Here is a 19,693-nt window from a genome sequence, read left to right as displayed (position 1 = left end):
GTTGTGTCCGACTCTGTGGGACCCCATAGATGGCAGCTCTCTAGTCCCTGGGATTCTCCAGGCAAGAATACTGGAATGGGTTGCCATTTGCTTCTACAATGCATGAAGGTGAAAAGCGAAAGTGAAGCTCAGTCGTGTCCGACTCCTAGCGACCCCATGGACTGCCGCCTACTAGGCTCCTCCATTCATGGGATTTTCCAGGCAAGAGTACTGGAGTGTGTTGCCATTGCCTTCTCCGGTTCAAATACTAGCCTCAAGTAATGAAACTGATGAGAGGAGGCATATAAAGTGCAAGCAGCTAAAAGAATAAAGGAAAGATAAAGGAAGAGGTTACAATAAATCGGTAACAAGGATCTGTAAGTTTTCTTGGTGGAACAGTTCTGATTGTACACAAGGCAGATGAAGAACGGTTCTTTATATTATGAAGCACCAAGGACTTGGATTTCTCTAGCTTTCTTTGCAATGCTTCTCTCCATCATTGCATCAAGCACATATTTGCAACCACATACCCATGAGTACTTTGCCTGCATCTCACTGTCCCAGGACCTGGCTCAAATTTCATCCTACTGTACTTTTAGCCAAGAAAGGCTTAAGGCATTAGCCTCTCAGGAGGATTTGTGCACTGAAGAATCACTTAAAACAGTCAAGTGTTTTAATGATCTAAATGGGTAAATCAGTTTTAGAAGTTAATCATCCAGGGAGAGAGATTATGAGAGGAGTAGTACAATTCAAGGGAAGGCGAAATTACCCTATTTGGTCAGGCAGCACTGGCTAAGAAATACTAGAGAAAAGGCTTTGGTGCTACACAAAATGAAGAGCAGATTTTGTCTCTTGCACTCTCTGCCTGAATAGATAGCTTTGGGTAACATCAATAAATGAGAAAAAATTGTCTGTCATATAGTTGGCAATTACACATTGTAGCTGCAATTATTATACCGTGTGATTAAACAGTTTCATTAAAATATGTGGCAGTGTCTGGCATGCAGTTTTTGCTCAGTAAGTGTTAGCTTAATCAGAATCTGCATTCTGATAAACCAATACATAGGAGCATCCCTGGTGTCTGATTATTTAGAAAAGAGAAAATACACCATTTGTGCAACATGATAGAGTAAGAGTTTGTTCTTTTTCCTCTGGTAAAGAAGTTTGATTAAATTTTTCATAAGTTGGTCTATTTTGGGCTGCAGTGATGAAATTTTTTGTGAAGGGCAAGTCTAGGAAAAAATGAATACTGAATTTGAACCACTAACCTTCTTCTGCTGTTTAAGTGTCAACATGAGAAACTAAAAACATTAATTTTGTATACCCGTATATGAAGGCCAGGTGGAATGCAGGAAGACAGAGCATTTTCTTCCTCTAGGTTTGATTTCACTCAGTCTAGTGAGTTTTTATCTTTTAAAGACACAATGATGCCCTGGGAATCATATCACATAGTATGCCAATTTATTATGTGAAAGCTTGTATTTTTGGTAGTGTGAATACCTGATTAATCTTCCAGATGTCTTGTTATCTCTACACACTCTGTAAGATGTCAAAGATGTGACAAGAGGAGAGGAATTACACTCAGCTGAAAGGAATTCCTTACCAAGTTACAGAAGATCACTGAAGGATATTTCAAACCACAAGTATGAAAGAGTGGTCAGTTAAAAAAATAAACTGCAACTATTGAAAATAACTCTATGGGAAGAGAGCAGTTTTCCCTGTTTTGCCTCAAAGATGAAAAAAAAGTCAGATGTGCACCATCAGGCAAAAGTAAATCCAGCCCTACGAGGCACAGCACTGAATTCTTGTGACAAAACAAACCACAAGTTATCTTCTAGCTTGAATGGCAACAGATGGTTATATGATCAATGGGTTTTTAAAACTATGAAACTCACTTAAGAGGATAAAAATCCTCAATATTTCTCACTTAATCATATTTATATATCTTCAACAGTGGAAGAGGAATGTAACTTCTTAAGGAGTATGGACCACAAACCACCAAATGCAGAAGGTGCCCTTGTCAGGTATGCATCCACAATTTTCCTTAATACCATACCTATGTGATCACTCTACCCTTACCACCACCACCATAAGCATAGTAATAATACTAACAGCAGTGAGCAACACTCTAACACATCCAGTTAAAGACAAGTGCTAAGTAGCTTCAGTAGTGTCTGACTCTGCGACCCTATGGCCTTAAGCCCACCAGGTTCCTCTGTCCATGGGATTCTCAAGCAAGAATACTGGAGTGAGTTGCCACGTCCTTCTGCAGGGTATCTTCCAAATCCAAGGATTAAACTCAGGGACTGAATTCATCTCTTACCTTTCCTGCACTGGCAGGTGGGTTCTTTACCAGAAGTGCCACGGGGGAAGGCCCAAGAGGCCCCAATATTTCCTGAAAAGCTGCTATTTGCTTCTTAGCCAGCTGGATGATATGAAATTCCTTTACACTTAAATCCCCCACCATTTTCAAGAGTTCAAACTCTTCCTGTATTGTCCAAGGTTTCTTTAATGAGACAAATCTACAATTAGATAACTGTAAAGATAATAATACCCTCAGTATTACATCAGGTAAGCTTGGATTGATGCTATTGGAGTTTTTATTTTTAGATGCGGGTTGGAGAGATTGTACCATTTGAAAGAATGACTGGAAATAATATCTGCAGAAAATAAGTCCAATAGAGAAGAGGGATGACCCTGAGAGAAAAGTAGGCAGCATGATTCCTGTAAGTACAAAGGACACCACAGGGACTGAAATCAAGAACAAATGATTTCACAGTACAATCTTAGACTGGCTGTACTTGTGCTGGGATGTACAAGGTTGCTACAGGGCCTCCACAACCCAAAGACATGGTCCTGAATGTTTTCATATGTGTATTTGCTTGTCTCTGTGTGTGTATCTGTATGAGAGAGAGAGAGGGAGAGAGAGTCTACCTACCAGGTTAAACGTAATCCCCTGTGTACCTTCAGTGATCCCCTACTTGTGTTTAAAGTCATAGTAAATATTCCAGTTTCACATGATAACCTGATTTCTTTGTCTTTAGAAGCTTCAGGCTTTTCTTTTTTTTTTTTTTTTCTCCAAACATAGCATGATTATATTTTAATACACAACCAAAATACAAAACACCACAGTAAATTGACAGCAATAAAATATGGTTTTTCATTTGCACTACACTAAGACATTGATACACCAAGGAAAATGAAAGGAAAAATAAAACAGAGCAAAATGAAATAACACAAGAGGCTGGTAAGGACTAAGCACATATGAAGATGACAGAACTGAACAGTAACAGAAGAAAAGGCAATTTCTTTGTAACATCATATTGCCAAAGAGTAAAAATGTAACATATGTACAGTTGTAGGAAATACATCCACATAAATGCTCATAGATAAGATTGATGGTCTTCAGAAGCTTCAGGCTTTATACCTGGCAGACTTGTCATTGTTCAGAGCTCTTAGAACTTCCCAGTCTTTCTCAGTGTGAACACTTAAGGGACTTACTCACCTAAGTAAGGTCTGCCATTTCAAGTACAACTTTTTGAAATTAATGAGTATGCCATTGTCTTGATGATGGGAGGTATAGTTATTGACATTTGGGGAAATGGAAGTGAACTTTTAATTTACTCCATGTAGCCCCCGAAGGATAAGAAGCATGTGGGTGATGTTTTCAATGTGCTTGGCTTTAGAGCTGCATCTTTTCTAATTTATAATTTTAGTGGGGATTTCAGCCAATAATTGCAAAACCGGACCCAAAGGAGGAATGGGACATTAACTCAGGCCCTTCGATACCAACGCAGTCCTTCCTGAGTCGAGCTCAGATTCTGGAGGCTTCTCTGGGGAATAAAGCAGCCTCAGACACAGCTTGGTTCCTTCTGTGAAGGGGATTTCTCTGCAGTTGAGGCAGTGGTTTCACCAGCCCCATGCTCTACCAGCCCCACCTACTGAGCACTTGTGGATGTGTTTATAAATGTTAATACTCCTCCTGGTGCTGAAATGGACAAGTCTGTGTTGGTCCTACTGACTTAGGAAGGGGAAGTCGCTCAGTCGTATCCGACTCTTTGTGACCCCGTGGACCGTAGCCTACCAGGCTCCTCCGTCCATGGGATTCTCCAGGCAAGAATACCGGAGTGGTTTGCCATTTCCTTCTCCAGAGGATCTTCCCGACCCTGGGATCGAACCCAGGTCTCCCGCATTGGAGGCAGACGCTTTAACCTCTGAGCCACCAGGGAAGTCCAACTGACTTATGATTATCACAAATAAATATTTTCATGGTGACTGTGCAAAAACTTAGTTTGTGACATTCTTAAAAAATATATTCTCTACCTCTCTAATATACCGAACATAAGTTAAGTCTGCTTTGATAATTATAATACAATTATCATTTGAATAATTAAGTTATAATTATCATTTTAATATTACTATAGATTCATTATAATATCAATAGTACCCATTATAACAGTGTAGGTTGTTGAGGGATGTAAAATGATTAACCTCTGCATTACATGATTCCTGTCCATTGTACATTGCTTTTTTGTATCTGTTTTATAACTTCCTTTCTTCTAAATAATAGGCTATACCTTGTCACTGTGTTAAGTCACTGCACAGTGAGTCACTGCAACTAGCTGCCTAAATGCCTTATGAGCTAAGACAGAAGACAATCAAAAGTATATGCTGAGTCAATAAAATCTAATGGGGCTCTGAAGATCTTTTTGTAGAATACAGTGCCAGGAATTCAATGTATACATTTCGTGGCAAGACTGATAAACCGTGATACAACTTCACTCTGAGATTATGGGTGAAGTTGAAGGAAAATCTAAGAAAATAAACTTGGCATGAGTTCAACAACATATTTCAACCTACTAATGAACTAATGAAATGAACTAATGAAACATCCACTGGGAACCCAGAATTCTTTGTAAATATCTGATTTCTCTCACTACATTATTACTATTTATATTTCTGTTGTCTTCATTAGTCTCAGCACCTGAAAGGTAAGGATGACATTTATTTATACCTTCTCATCCCCAAAGACCAGCTTAGTCTTTGACACATATATAGATACTTAACTTATTGATTAGACAATAAATTAGTGAGTTTCCCCACCTAAGCTCTTCAGTTAGAGTTCTTTGGTTGCAAGCAAACAAAATTGATTCTAGCTACAAGGAAAAGGAGGAAATTATTATAAAACATTGGACTGAAGTAGCTCAGAGAGTCAAAGAAATAGCTAAAAAATCAGGTTCAAAATAGAACCAGACAGTAAATGTCAGTGCCTAATTTCCCCAGGGAATTCTGCTGTCCAAAACAGAAGTTACTGTAAAAAGGTGGTTATTTACATTTTAATTAATCAAAATTAAATAAAACTAAAAATGCAGTTATTAAGTTACTCTAGCTAGTTATACTATCGAGTACTAGTAACCCTATCGAGTTATACCAGCCATGCTTCAGTGCTCAGTATTCTCACGTGGCTAGCAGTTATTAGATAGCATGGATGTATCTTATTTTCATGATCGCAGTGTTATCCATGATAACACTATGCTAGAGTGAACCAGCCTCTGACAAGAATCACATCCATTTTTCCATTCTGGGTCATGCCACTAAAGATTAAGAACCTGGAGAGACGTTCTTTGGCTGAGCCTCAGGTGTGTGTTTACCAGGATTCTACAAGGCACATCAATGGAGAACAATGCCCAGACCGCATATAATGCAGAGAATACAAATTCCCCAAAGGGAATTTCATTTCTAATATTAGAAGAAGCAGGAGCGGAAATTTGGGTAAAAGGAGAAATACAAATATTTACTACATATACCTATTCTTGCATGTTCATATATTCACTATAATTTTAACAAGAGAACGTAGATGGCATTGAGCATTGCCATTTATCCGTCAGTTGATTGAAACACAAGGCAACCTCTTTAAACTATCCATTCCCTCAACAAGCATCTGGGTTGGGGTATGCAAAGCTGCTTGATGCTCTGCCAGAAATTCTGGCAGGTAGGGCAGAAGCACATACAGTCCTGGAACCATTTGCCTGGTCTCTTTATGTCTGAACTGTACTTTCCTTTAAGCCCTGTCTGGTGATAAAAGGAATTAAATATTCTTATCAAGTTTGGGAAGGCTAGCACTGCTGGCTTCAAAGGGTCACTTTTGATTATGTAGCAGCCTTCAGCTTCAACAAGGAAGGGGAACGGAAAAAGAGGTTTTTGTCAGTGTACAGCATTACAATACATTCATTTTCACAACACTAACTACCTTAGTTAAATATCTCTAGCTTGATTTATGATGGCAGATCAGAGCTCACAGTTCCTTGTGGTCTCACGGTAGCGTGCATGCAGGAAAACAATCCAAAATCTAAACTGGTTGCAGCATGAGTTTCACAGTCAACCTGCCAAGAGCTCAGCACTTCACTCTTTACCAAGGTTTGAACGAGAAAAAGCAGGCCTCCAAGACATGAAAAATAAGAGTTTGAAATGGAGATTAGGCTGGTAATTAAGAGCCCTGGACTTTGGTTCCAGCTCGGAGCCTCAGATTACCCTAGTGCAGAAGAAAAGAATTGGATTATGTGATCTTCAGGGTCTTCTGGTCTCCTAAAATTCTTTTGCTGACTGTGTTGTTACGTAACCACACTGTCTATCTTCTCACCCCACTAAACCATTCTCCCCCAGCATCTCCTGTTTGTTGGACTCAGCACTGGATCATTTTAGCATGACCCTTTTGTGTGCATTAATTTGCCTTCTGTTGGCTTTAGTTTTCCTCCTTCTCTCCAATATAGTAGCCAGGCCCTTAGTAGTTTCTTGTCTTTGGTATTTCCTTTTTTCTAGGGTTAACATAAGAAGCAGTTTGAAGTCAAGAGCTATTCTTTTATTTGTATAGACATAAACTCACTGAGAGGATTACTCTGGAAATCTCCAAAGAGAGGGGATCAAAGAAAATGAGTTTTAGAAAGATGCAAGAGAGAGGAAAGAAAGTTTTCCTAGACTGGGAAAGTGAGACAGGAGTAGTTATTTAACAGCATGTTTCCTACATACGCTTTCCTATACCTTGAAGACAAGGGTGTGACTTGTCACAGCATATATTAGGGGACTGGACGGTGGGAAGCAGTGTTCCCAGACTTGGAATCACAACACCAGGTATGCTACTAAGACCAGCAGAGGTTGGCTGTGACTGAAGTAAAGACTGAATGATGACAGAGGAAAGAGATGATGAGCATCAGTTATGATTTCAAGAAAAGCTGCAGCAGCAGAGTCTGAAGTGATCTTACTAACCTTTCTATTATAAGTTTCTGCAGGAAAAGAAGTGAACCATAGAATAGCTTAGATATACAGGAAGAAGTAGATCTGATCAGAAGTACGTGGACTGTAGTGGACACTACACTGCACTCACAGACCTTCCCTTCAGTAATAAAGGCTAATTTTCCTTATTGCTTAGAAGCCTGCCCCTACAATCCTCAGTTGTCAGCCCTAACCAGGAATTTCCCTCAGCTAAATGTTATATTCACTTCTCAAGGGTAGCCTGCATATCTGCCCAAAGTGAGGGTGCTCAGGAAAACTCCAAAAACCTGCTCCAGTCTCTGAGATCCCAGTGGATTTACTGAATCTTTTGAATATATCACACAGCCCAATTCCCCTCTCTGCCCAATCCTGCTTCCTTACCTTGTATACTGTACATGTTAATCCTGAGACCATCTCTAATAACATTTCTGCACACAAATCTCAACCTTAGAATCTGTGTCTCAAGTGCCTGATCTCAATATCTTATATGTAAGAAATCCTTTCTCCCTCACTCAAAATCATTTAGTCCCTGATCTCTTCTTCTTTCAGGCTCTCTCATCCATTCAGTATTTACTGAAAAGCACAGGAATTGTGCTTCACTGGAAAGTGACGGGAATTCTGATAAGCCTCTAAATCCAAAACTAGACAAAAGACAGATATGTTTACTCCCCTCATATGTATGCTAACAATTTTTGTGTCCCTATGCTAAGTATGTCTGAACTAACTCATTTGAAAGGCTTTCCATAGTTTTGACAAGCATCAGTTTCAGTCAGTTCCTCAGGGACAGAAACCACATCATCTTATCTGCATCAGTTCCAGAATCATAAGGAAAGATAGGTCAAAAAGCAAAGGGAATTAACTAGTGTTGTGTGATACCACTTAATCGACTAAGAAAAGTATGTTATAATATTCACTTCTTCCTTTTATACGCGAAGAAACTAAAGCATAGACTAGTTTATGTAACTTGCCAGGACAGGAAAAAAAAAAAAAAAGGGTCAGGTTTGAGCTCCAGAAGTGCCTTGCTTTGCAATATGTGGTTTTTGTAATTAACTCCTCTATACATTACACAAAAGGACATATAAGAGACCTTATTAATTGTCTGATGAATGAGGGAATAAATAAGACAATAAATGAATGGGCAATTATCTCTAGGTCACCAAGTCAGGAGCTAAATCTCTTAGTCTGTGATTTCTATGCTAGTTTTGGAGGCTTTTCTGTTGAGGAGAGGTTCACGTTTCCTCATCATATTGCAGCTATTATGATGTGCTCTTTGTGGATGTTATAGAGTGGAAATAATGCCTACTCTATATTTGGCTCTATGAACTTTCAGCTCCAGGGGACAGGGTTAAAATTTAGCATTAGAAAATCACTCCTGGACTTAGTAGAATTGATGGAGATGTCTGCTTTCAGGGGACACCATACTCAGAGGAAACCTTTCTTATGTAAAGAAACAAATAGTCCACTGCTGAGGATAACTTAAGGACAAAAATCAAAAATCAAGGAAAATAAGACTCACATCTACTGGGCTGCAGAGAACCAGAGTAGGAAGCTCCTAAAAATAAATCATGATTCTTCCCAATCTCCCTACACCACACTCTCTCTTTATCCCACTTAAAGGTAAGACAGTTTTACAGAAGATTATTTAGCAAGGATTTACTGCACAAGAGAATATGAGGTCCAAACTCCCTGGTCAAGTTTGCAGATGACTGATTTGTGACTCAGTCCTTAAATGGGTTTCACTACCAGTCTCCTTCTTCATGGTCTCTATGGCCCAGATATGGCATAAAGAGAAAATAGGCATACTTTCTTACATCTCAGAAAAAACTGTTTTGGGGCCAGATCTCCAAAAATATAGTTAATTACAGAATAAGATAGTTTTGCAGCCCAGCCCCACTGGAACATTATACAGTACATTTTACTTTCTAACATTTTCATTATCTTATATCAATTTTTATTATTTTGATTTTGCTTCATTACATCATGGTCATGGGTGCCTTCATCTATTATGATATCCCAAAGACCCATAAAGAGTCTCTTTCCTATTATATGTGGCCCAAAGATAAATTCACTTAAAAATGAGCTTTAACAAGGAATACTTATCCTGACAAATAGCTATGTCTTCTTGTTACCAAGAAAGATAGAGTGGAGTAGATAGAGCAAATCTAAATGGGCTGTTAAAATGGGAGGTTTCTGATTGCCTGCTCTGGAGAACTACTCAAGGTACATTTTAGAAATGTGCCTTCATTATGGAAAGTGGCAGCTAGCCTTGCTGATGAAAATTCTTTAGCTTTCACTGTCTTTGACATATGCTGGTGTCTGAAATCATGCCTTCTGTGCCACTCCAGTACTCTTGCCTGGAAAATCCCATGGATGGAGGAGCCTGGTGGGCTGCAGTCCATGGGGTCGCTAAGAGTCGGACACGACTGAGCGACTTCACTTTCACTTTTCACTTTCATGCATTGGAGAAGGAACCAGCAACCCACTCCAGTGTTCTTGCCTGGAGAATCCCAGGGACGGGGAGCCTGGTGGGCTGCTGTCTATGGGGTCGCACAGAGTCGAACACGACTGAAGCGACTTAGCAGCAGCAGCATACCCAACTAGTTCAGGGCACTCTGCTTCTAATGTTCCCTATAAGAAGTTAGCAAATCTAAAGTGTGTGATAGTTTGTTCTATCACTGTTTTGCTGGTCATCTTTAAGAAACACATAGATAGGATACTTTAGTTAAGAAAAAAGACAAATGATAAATTATTTCCATTCTTTAATTTTCCTAATATGAAAGTGGGGAAAAAAAGGAAGATTAAACAGGAAAATCAAAACTGACTGCCTACTGGGTTAGGTATTGTACTTATTGTTTCTCTCATCCTCATGGCAACTATTAACTCCATTTTACAAATAAGATTTAAGAGATTCCAAAAGTTCTGAGGGTCAAATGAGACTATCCAAGGATGTGCATTGTAGGCCACAAAGCACATCACACATGAAAAGTCCTATTCTTTTATTTTAGGTATGATTGAAAAATCTATTAACAGCAATTAATGGTATATTATATTTATAGTTTTCTGATTTCTATCAATTTTAATACCAGTAGCCAGAGGACATAACTTATACTCTTATTTAGTTAACCCATATTCAATTTGTCTTAGAGCTTAATAGGAATCAATCATATTATTTAGTTACCTTCAACTATAGCAAATATAAAATACTTATTTAACCTTATCTAGTTACTGATCTTTAAATTATAAAGGCACAAAATGATCATAAAAATAACTCATATATTCCAAAATATTAATATACATCTATCTTTATTCTAAGTTGAACTTATTTTGCTAATTCCCACTACATATTGATTGTAAGTCAATTTTCACTAGTAGCTGCATTCACTAAGAAACAAATTGCTATTACAAGCTAGAGACAAGCATTGGTAGGAGGTAGAAAAATGCACGACTCCGACTACCTAGTCAGTGGTTTATTGAAGTGGAAGAAGGAACAGAGTCTCATGATGAGGATGAGTATTTCTAATGCGAGCGCTTTACTGTCAGAAAGAACCCAATGTCATGTTCCCTCAGAACTGCCTCCTTCCTGCTCTCTCCATCACTCCCCAGGCTGTGCCTCCTGTCTCACTTGCTGGACCACTGTAATATGTTCTAATGGGGCTTCCTAACTTCAAGCACTTCCTTTCCAAACATGACCACATTTGTTTCAATTATCTTTAAAAACATGAAGGTAACCATGTCACTTTCATCTTCATAAGAATTTGATGGCCCCAAAGTATTTAATTGCAGAGGACCAGAACCTGCCAACTCAGCCTAGCACATCTGGGTAAACAGTTGTGAATGTAATTCCACTCCTGTCTTACTTTACTCTCTTATTTCTTCCAATGCATAGCTGATATTTCAAGCACACTAGACTGAGTTCTAGTTTCAAACTCAGCTTGGCCTCTCCTACTTGATACTTCTTCTGTGATAATCCCTCTCCTTGAATTGCCTAAACTGTCACTCCCTAATCCATCCAATCATTCCATGTAGAGATCTACCTCTTTCAAATTCATGTTCAAATTCCACCTCTAATTTGTACAAACCTCAAGAATGACTAAATGTTGCCTTTCTCACTACTACCATGAGTGGTAACTCAGATTTCAAATTAAACTTAATTACAGGAAATATTTATTATAAATGGGAATTTGCAAAATGAAATTATTATTAATCACATTTTATCTTCAAAACATTTCTGTAAAGTGCATTTTTAATTACTATTTTATATAAGAGAAAATTAAGACTTTATTATAGTAAAGCTAAATAACATTTTCCAAAATATTCAGAAATTTATTTTGCAAACAGTAATTTCCACAATTTGGTGACATTTATAAACAAGGGTAAATGAATAAATGCTCACATTTGCAGTTGATTTTTAAAGAAAAAAAATCTAAGTTTTTAGTCCCTTCACAAGAGTTGTCACTTACATAAAATCCAATACATCACTGAATGAGTATATAAGTTATTTGTAATATAACATAATTCCAGATGCTTCATTAAATGCCTTGATAGTACCTTGAAACAATTTATTCTATGCCCTGGCACCTCAGAATCGCTAATGAATCATAGATCAGAAGGACAGAAAAAATTAAGCCATTTGTCAGTAATGATGAATGAAATATCAGGCAAGTAAGTTCAAAAACTCAGCTTCACAAGTACCAGATGATGAAAGTTTAACTCCAGTTCATGTGAAGTATAAAGGCATGGGGTTTCAGCTAACAGTACATTTAATGTTATTAAGAACTGAAACATATCCATGAACAAACATGAAATCATGGGCTTTGGGGAAAAGGCACAAAATCCAGGACAAAATAGCTCCCATATTCTCTGCTCCAGTTAGCATGTATATATAACAGGTATGAGTTCAACCTTGATAAAATATGGTACATTCTAATAATGGTGAAGAGGATGATGAAGGGTTTGAAAATCAAGTATTATGGGGAATTATTAAAGGAATTGATGATTATAGCCTAGTGTGGGGGGTGGGGAAGATTCAAGGAAGCCACCACTGAAGCACAGAATAATAATCAATAAATGAAGGTTACAAATGGTAATTTTAACAATCTGAATAGAGAAACCCATTCAATTAGAACTCAACAAAAGCAGGCTATGCTTCCTTTTGGCTCCAAAGATATCCCTTTTTCCTGACTCTTTCCCATTGCTTAAAATGATGCTACTCAAAATGAGGTCTGCCATGAGCTAAGAGGTTACACTAAACAGAGTTTCATGCTGCTTCTTGCATAAAGTCTTGCTATATATAAAATAGCTGAACTAACTGGTGTGCTTAGTTACCTAGTACATTTACATTCTGGTGAAGCTCTCAATCTTGTAGATGAAAAGATCACACTTCATCTTGTTCTAAGGTTCTGTACTCCTTCTACCCTCTACCCACAACCACAAAATGTAATCCTCAAAGCCATGTTGCCCAACTCTTATAAGCAAAGTCATTATATACACCCAGGATTTCATGGATATTTCTAATATGAAATAGTCTATCTCCTTTTCTTCAAAGAGTAATGTTGAAGTGTTAGAAAAGGCACACTGAATCTTTTTCTCAAAAATATGATATAAATGAACTATCCTTTTGCCTTCTCACTAAAAGAATATTAGCAAATCATGATTATAATACTACATGAATTTTTTTGTATTCTATCAGTGATGAAAACATTGTCAAAAATTAGATAAAAGTCTAAGCATGTCAACTAAAGTCATCAGCAATGGGACAGTGTCCATTGTTAGTGCACTGGGGTACATTTTGATTCCCTTGAAATTCTGATGTACAGGTAGCTCCGCTCCATCCTTGAATTTAGTAGCCCTGTTAAAAAAAATAACCTTAATGTACATCTTTAATCTATTAAGATTGAGGCTGTCATCCATATAGCTGGACCACTTATCTCTGCCAGGGTGGTTGGCCAGACTGGAGGGGTATACAGCAACTGTTGCACAGCCCTCCCACTAATATCCTCTGATCACTCCTGAGAACTTGAATAAAAGGTATCAGAATCCATTATCACTATCAGGACAACAGCATCTCAATTCCAGAAACATGGTCCTTTCTTAGATCTAAACTTATGTACATGCAAATGTCGCTCAGTTGAGTCCACCTCTTTGCAACCCCATGGACTATAGCCCTCCAGGCTCCTCTGTTCATGGAATTCTTCAGGCAAGAATACTGTTGTGGGTAGCTGTTCCTTTCTCCAGGGTATGTTCCTAACCCAGAGATCGAACTCAGGTCTGCTACATTGCAGGCAGGGATTCTTTACCATTTGAGCCACCAGGGAAGCCCAAGTATACTGGAGTGGGTAGCCTATCCCTGCTAGGGGATCTTCCTGACCCAAGAATCAAACCAGGGTCTCTTGCATTGCAGGCAGATTCTTGAACAGCTGAGCTACCAGGGAAGCCCAAACTATGCACAGACTCTAGGAGGGGGAAAGTATTTCAGGCTTGGGAAAGGAGTACAAGACTGTATATTGTCACCCTGCTTATTTAACTTATGTGCAGAGCACATTATGGTAAATATCAGGGTGGATGAATCACAAGGTGGCATCAAGATTGCCGGGAGAAATATCAACAACCTCAGATATGCAGATAATACCACTCTAATGGCAAAAAGTGAAGAAGAACTAAAGAGACTTCCTTTAACATGTTAAGTCAGAATACCTATTGTACATTTAGGCTACCTATCAGTAAGGAAGAGTATCTTAAAAGTCCAATTGGGGGTGTTAGGTAATACAAGTAACAGCATGGTATGTGAACATATATAAAACTTGCTATTAAGTTTCCTTGGAAAATAAAGATTGTTATAGAAAAAAAGAGACAATAAACAGAATATATAAATCTATATTAATGCATTACAATACTACAAATATTTATTAGTTACCTATGATAGTTCAAGTATTTGATAAGGTAGCCAGAAACAGTAACGTTACAAACACAAACTCTATCTTCAAGGATCTCAGTGTAATAGGGAAGCAAATGTACATACGAGTGATTGTGTGGCAAGATGAGAAAGTCAATAAAAAAAATAAGTACAAGAAATAGAACTACAGAAAAATCAGTGATTAATTCCACTTTGGAAATTCAAGGAAAATCTTTAAAGGAGAAGATGCCAGGTTATGACTTTGATGAACGGATGGGCTTTCTCAGGTAGATGAATAATGGAGGGGAAAGAGAAAATTCCAGATAGAGAAGACAGGTATGTAGAGGAACAAAAGTATGAAATCACATGGAACCTTCAGGGAATTAAAAGTAAATTCATATATTCTGAACAGAGTGCATGTGGTCAAATAAATAGGTGAGATGAACAAGACAGAAAACTAGCGAGATTGCAGGGGTCACAATATAAATGGTCTAACATACAAAGTTGGTAAATTTTGCCTTTTGCATTTAGGTAATCAGATGCCACAAGAAGGTTTTAAGTAGTGAAGCAATATAATCTGACTTATATGTTAAAAAGGTGATTTTTAATGACAACATAGAGAATAAACTGGGGTGAAGTATGAAAAAGGGAGATACAACCAATTATATGTATTCAATAGACTTTTACAATATACACCTAAAGTTTTTACTTCTACTATGACACTTATGATCTCAAGCAATTGGGTAGTCCATGAGGGACCATATCAGGTTAAAAAGTAGAAATTCTGCCTCCCCAACATCATCCTGCGAGACTAAATTCAAAGTCCCTTCCCCCTTTCTTTGCTGTATCTTCCATTAAACCTAGTTCTATTTCCATTCTTCTAAAGCAAAAGCAAAGTTATAATCTAGCTAACTGTCATTTCCAGGCATGTGAAGCAGGATAAACCCAACTAGGCACACCCAGAACTTTGGCATAAATCAGCTAAGCACATGGAGAGGATAGAGAAGTGATTTTGGGAAAAAAAATGGATAAAGGAAAGTGAAAGTGAAAGTCATTCAGTGTGTCAGACTCTTTGTGACCCCATGGACTATAGAGTTCATGGAATTCTCCAGGCCAGAGTACTGGAGTGGGTAGCCTTTCCCTTCACCAGGGGATCTTCCCAACTCATGGATTGGATCCAGGTCTCCTGCATTGCAAGTGGATTCTTTACCAGCTGAACCAACAGGGAAGCCCAAGAATACTGGAGTAGGTAGGCTATCTCTTCTCCAGCGGATCTTCCCAACCCAGGGATCGAACTGGGGTCTCCTGCATTGCAGGCGGATTCTTTACTGACTGAGCTATCAGGGAAACCCATGAATAAAAGAAGGAAGCTGCTTATTTTGTGAGTAAGAATGAAGAGCAAGAGGTCATTGTGAATCCTTCACAGGCAAGGACATTTGCAACCATAGTTACATCCGTAATGTGTGGCAAATAGCAGTAATTCAATTAATGTTGACAGAAAAAAACAATTTTAAAAATAAGAATGAGGAAGTGGGAAGGAAGGTAGGAATAAACAAGAAGAGTAGGAAGAAGGGGAAGGGAAGAAAGAGGGAAGGAAATCAAACAAGAGGAAAATTTCATTGTGGGGGGATTCTAGCAAAATTAAATTAACTAAACTCATAAGGGAACAAATTTAGACAAATAAAAGATCTAAAGGGCCTCCATTTTACATATAAAATCATGATTAAAATAAAATTATTCTTCTTAAATTGAAGGTTTCAATGATGAACATAGATGTTGACAGTTTAGCCCTCAAGGGAAATTCAGGAAGCCAGGAATTGCTCACTCAGCTGTGACACCACTGACAAAGATCTAAAAAGAACAGAACGTTTGGTGAAGGAAAAAAAATGACTGAATTCATGAATGCTTTGATGTGATCAACAGCATTTTCTGATATGCAGAGAGCACATGTCAAAGAGATGGACAAGATCAGCTCCCAAGAGGCTGAAGAAATCAGCTCGGAAAACTTCCAGCCACTTCACCTTGGCCTGACTTGGCTGATTGTTAGAGATCCCCGATGGATAATTGCATTCAAGTTGATAGAAGCATAATGTGTACTGTGTGTATGTTAAGGAAAATATCAAATGAATCACTTTCTCTTCATTTCAGGTTGCTGCATCAGCAGCAGAAGACTTCTTCAGCTGCATGAAGTTGGTAAGATTGTAGTTTCATTTGTATTTCTAATGAGCTTGGGGCCTTTGGAAAGAAAGTTAAAAGCATTTGAGTAAATGTGCCTAAATCTTATTGTCATTTTAAAATTCAATGCATTGGGAAATCTGAGTTGTACAACATGTCAACTTGAGAGGAGCTAAATTTACTGTTCTCTCGTCAGCCAGTGCTGTTCTTTTATAAGCCTACAAGTCTATTGTATCAAGCTCATTAACCTGTAGACAGTTTTAAAGCCTTCTACAAAGAAACTCATTTACAACACTGAATGGGTTAGGTACTGAGTGCCCTGATTCTGTATGTCAGCTCGTTGTCTGAAAACTCACTTTAGAGAGGATACTGTTGTATGCAGTCCTTTCTAAAAATAAATTTGAAGCAGACAATTTTTATTTATCTTATGTTTCAAACCAATTTAACATGGGAAGTAATTTACTGTAGTGTTTAAGATCATAAGCTTCACGGTTGGATGTTTGAATCCCACCTTTGCCACTCACTAAGCTAAACAATTTTGATCAAGTTATTAAGTATATCTGTATCTGCATTCTCTCAACAGGAAAATGGAAACAGCAATACTAACTATATAACTTAGAGCATCATTCAGTTCAGTTCTGTCACTCAGTTGTGTCCGACTCTTTATGATGCCATGGACTGCAGCACGCCAGGCTTACCTGCCCATCACCAGCTACCAGAGCTTGCTCAAACTCATGTCCATCGAGTCGGTGATGCCATCCAACCATCTCATCCTCTGTCGGCCCCTTCCTCTCCGGCTTTCAATCTTTCCCAGCATCAGGGTCTTTTCAAATGAGTCAGTTCTTCATATCAGGTGGCCAAAGGATCGGAGTTTTAGCTTCAACATCAGTCCTTCCAACGAATATTCAGGACTGATTTTCTTTAGGATTGACTAATTGGATCTCCTTACAGTCCAAGGGCCTCTCAAGAGTCTTCTCCAACGCCACAGGTCAAAAGCATTAATTCTTCGGTGCTCAGCTTTCTTTATGGTCCAGCTCTCATATCCACATGTGACCATGGCAAAAAACATAGCTTTGACTATAGGGACTTTTGTCAGTAAAGTAGTGTCTCTGCTTTTTAATATGCTGTCTGGATTGGTCACAACCTTTCTTTCAAGGAGCAAGTGTCTTTTAATTTCATGGCTGCAATCACCATCAGCAGTGATTTTGGAGCCCAGAAAAATAAAGTCAGCCACTGTTTCCATGGTTTCCCCATCTATTTGCCATGAGGTGATGGTACCAGATGCCATGATCTTAGTTTTCTGAATGTTGAGCTTTAAGCCAACTTTTTCACTCTCCTCTTTCACTTTCATCAAGAGGCTATTTAGTTCTTCTTCACTTTCTGCCATAAGGGTGGAGTCATCTCCATATCTAAGGTCATTGATATTTCTCCTGGCAATCTTGATTCCAGCTTGTGCTTCCTCCAGCCCAGCGTTTCTCATGATGTACTCGGCATATAAGTTAAATAATCTGGGTGACAATATACAGCTTTGACGTACTCCTTTTCCTATTTGGAACCAGTCTGTTGTTCCATGTCCAGTTCTAACTGTTGCTTCCTGACCTGCATACAGGTTTCTCAAGAGGCAGGTCAGGTAGTTTGGTATTCCCATCTCTTTCAGAATTTTCTAGAATTTATTGTGATCCACACAGTCAAAGGCTTTGGCATAGTCAATAAAGCAGAAATGTTTTTCTATGAGATTAGGGACCTTACAAATGCATATACTCATGACAATGAGAACAGGATGTATGTGGTTCTACAATTCCCAAACCCTGTGACTGCAAATTTTCTCTCTACTAGTGCTGCTTGTATTTTTGACAGTTTCCTCAGGATCTATTGCCTTAAATGATGCATGGTGAAGGAGGAAAATGGAATTACTCCTTTGTGCCATACCTGAATTTAATGTCTCACAGCAATGCTCCAGATTTTTATTTTGGGCCTTGCAAAAGTAGTATCTCTCCATGAGGGATAGGCAAAACTGGAGGCAAGAAAGACCTGGGTGCCTGAAAATAGAGCTATCATATTAAGCCTAAGAAAAAGAAGTGGCAGCCAGAAGTAATTATGAACATTATAGCTAGTATGATTTATTGAGCAACCACTATGACTTATGTATCGAAGAGGCATCTGTATATTTTACCCAAATAATTTCAAAGACCCAGTTGTAACCTAATTTCCAGGGAAAGTCACATTCAAAGCAACACAATCCTGCTGTCAAAAGAAAATTTTAAATAGCTCCATTTATTACTTTTATTTGAATTAAACTTCTTAAATTAAAAAAAAAAGTATGCTTTTATTTTTCTCAGCAATAAACTATGGTCTTTAGAATATTTTTGTAAATATGTAAATCAATCGCTGACCCACCCAAAAAAAGAAAGAAAAGGAAGAAAAAGTCAGCTACCTGGTCTGGCTCAAAAAACCAAAAAGTGAAAGAGGATGCAGGCTTGAACAGAGTCATAATGAAGAAACAACTAGGACTGAAATTGGAAGTACACCTGAATTCAGATGAAATGAACACTACTATTATTACAGTCATTTCCTAACACTGAATCAAACAAATCCAGGAGATTTGAAGGCTTCTAAATTAGTCTTTTGCTTTTCTATTCAAATAAGCTTTTTGCTCCCCCTCCCTTCAGGGTATTTTTTTTTTATCTTTATATTATTTTGATCTTTCATTGCTAGAAAATTTTATACACTGTGACTAATCTATATTGAGGTCATCTTGTTTCTGAAGTATCAGTCAATCATAAATGTTGCTGAAATGAAATTTTCTCTACTACTGATGAATTTCTCCTATGTGATCAGTCTTGCTAACTTGCTGGAAACAAATGAGTGACAGAGAGTTCTGAGGTCTGGAGACTGGAACTGAGATAAACAGACAGAGATATGACAGCGCAAAACAATATAATGTAGAGCATTATCCAACTGCAGCTTCCAGTCACTGTATGTAGCCATCCAACCCATTCATTTCCATGATATCCCCTGAGGAAGTTATACAACATAAAAGCACAGATTTGTTTCAGAATGAGAAAAATCAACCTAACAGTTTTCCCTACTTTTATATTTACAGTCAACTACATGAAATATTCAAGTAGGAAATTACCCTAGTATCTAAATCATATATAAATAATTCAAATTGTCATCTTTTGGCAGATCCACTAAAAGCACTGTTTTTATTTTTGAGAAAATTGAGAATTTTAATGTAGAAGAACATATGTATAAGGAATACACTCACAGTGTTTTATTATAAAGCCTGTCATGCTCCTATGTTCCCAAGTGATGTACCTGATGTACAGGTTCAGAACCTGACATTCTATTAAGAGCTAGTGATTAGCAAGCCAGAGG

This window comes from Giraffa tippelskirchi, chromosome 4, assembly GCF_054371585.1.
Source record: "Giraffa tippelskirchi isolate mGirTip1 chromosome 4, T2T-mGirTip1v1.2.pri, whole genome shotgun sequence".
In the NCBI taxonomy this organism is placed as follows: Eukaryota; Metazoa; Chordata; class Mammalia; order Artiodactyla; family Giraffidae; genus Giraffa; species Giraffa tippelskirchi.
Note: the sequence above shows the minus strand (reverse complement) of the source record.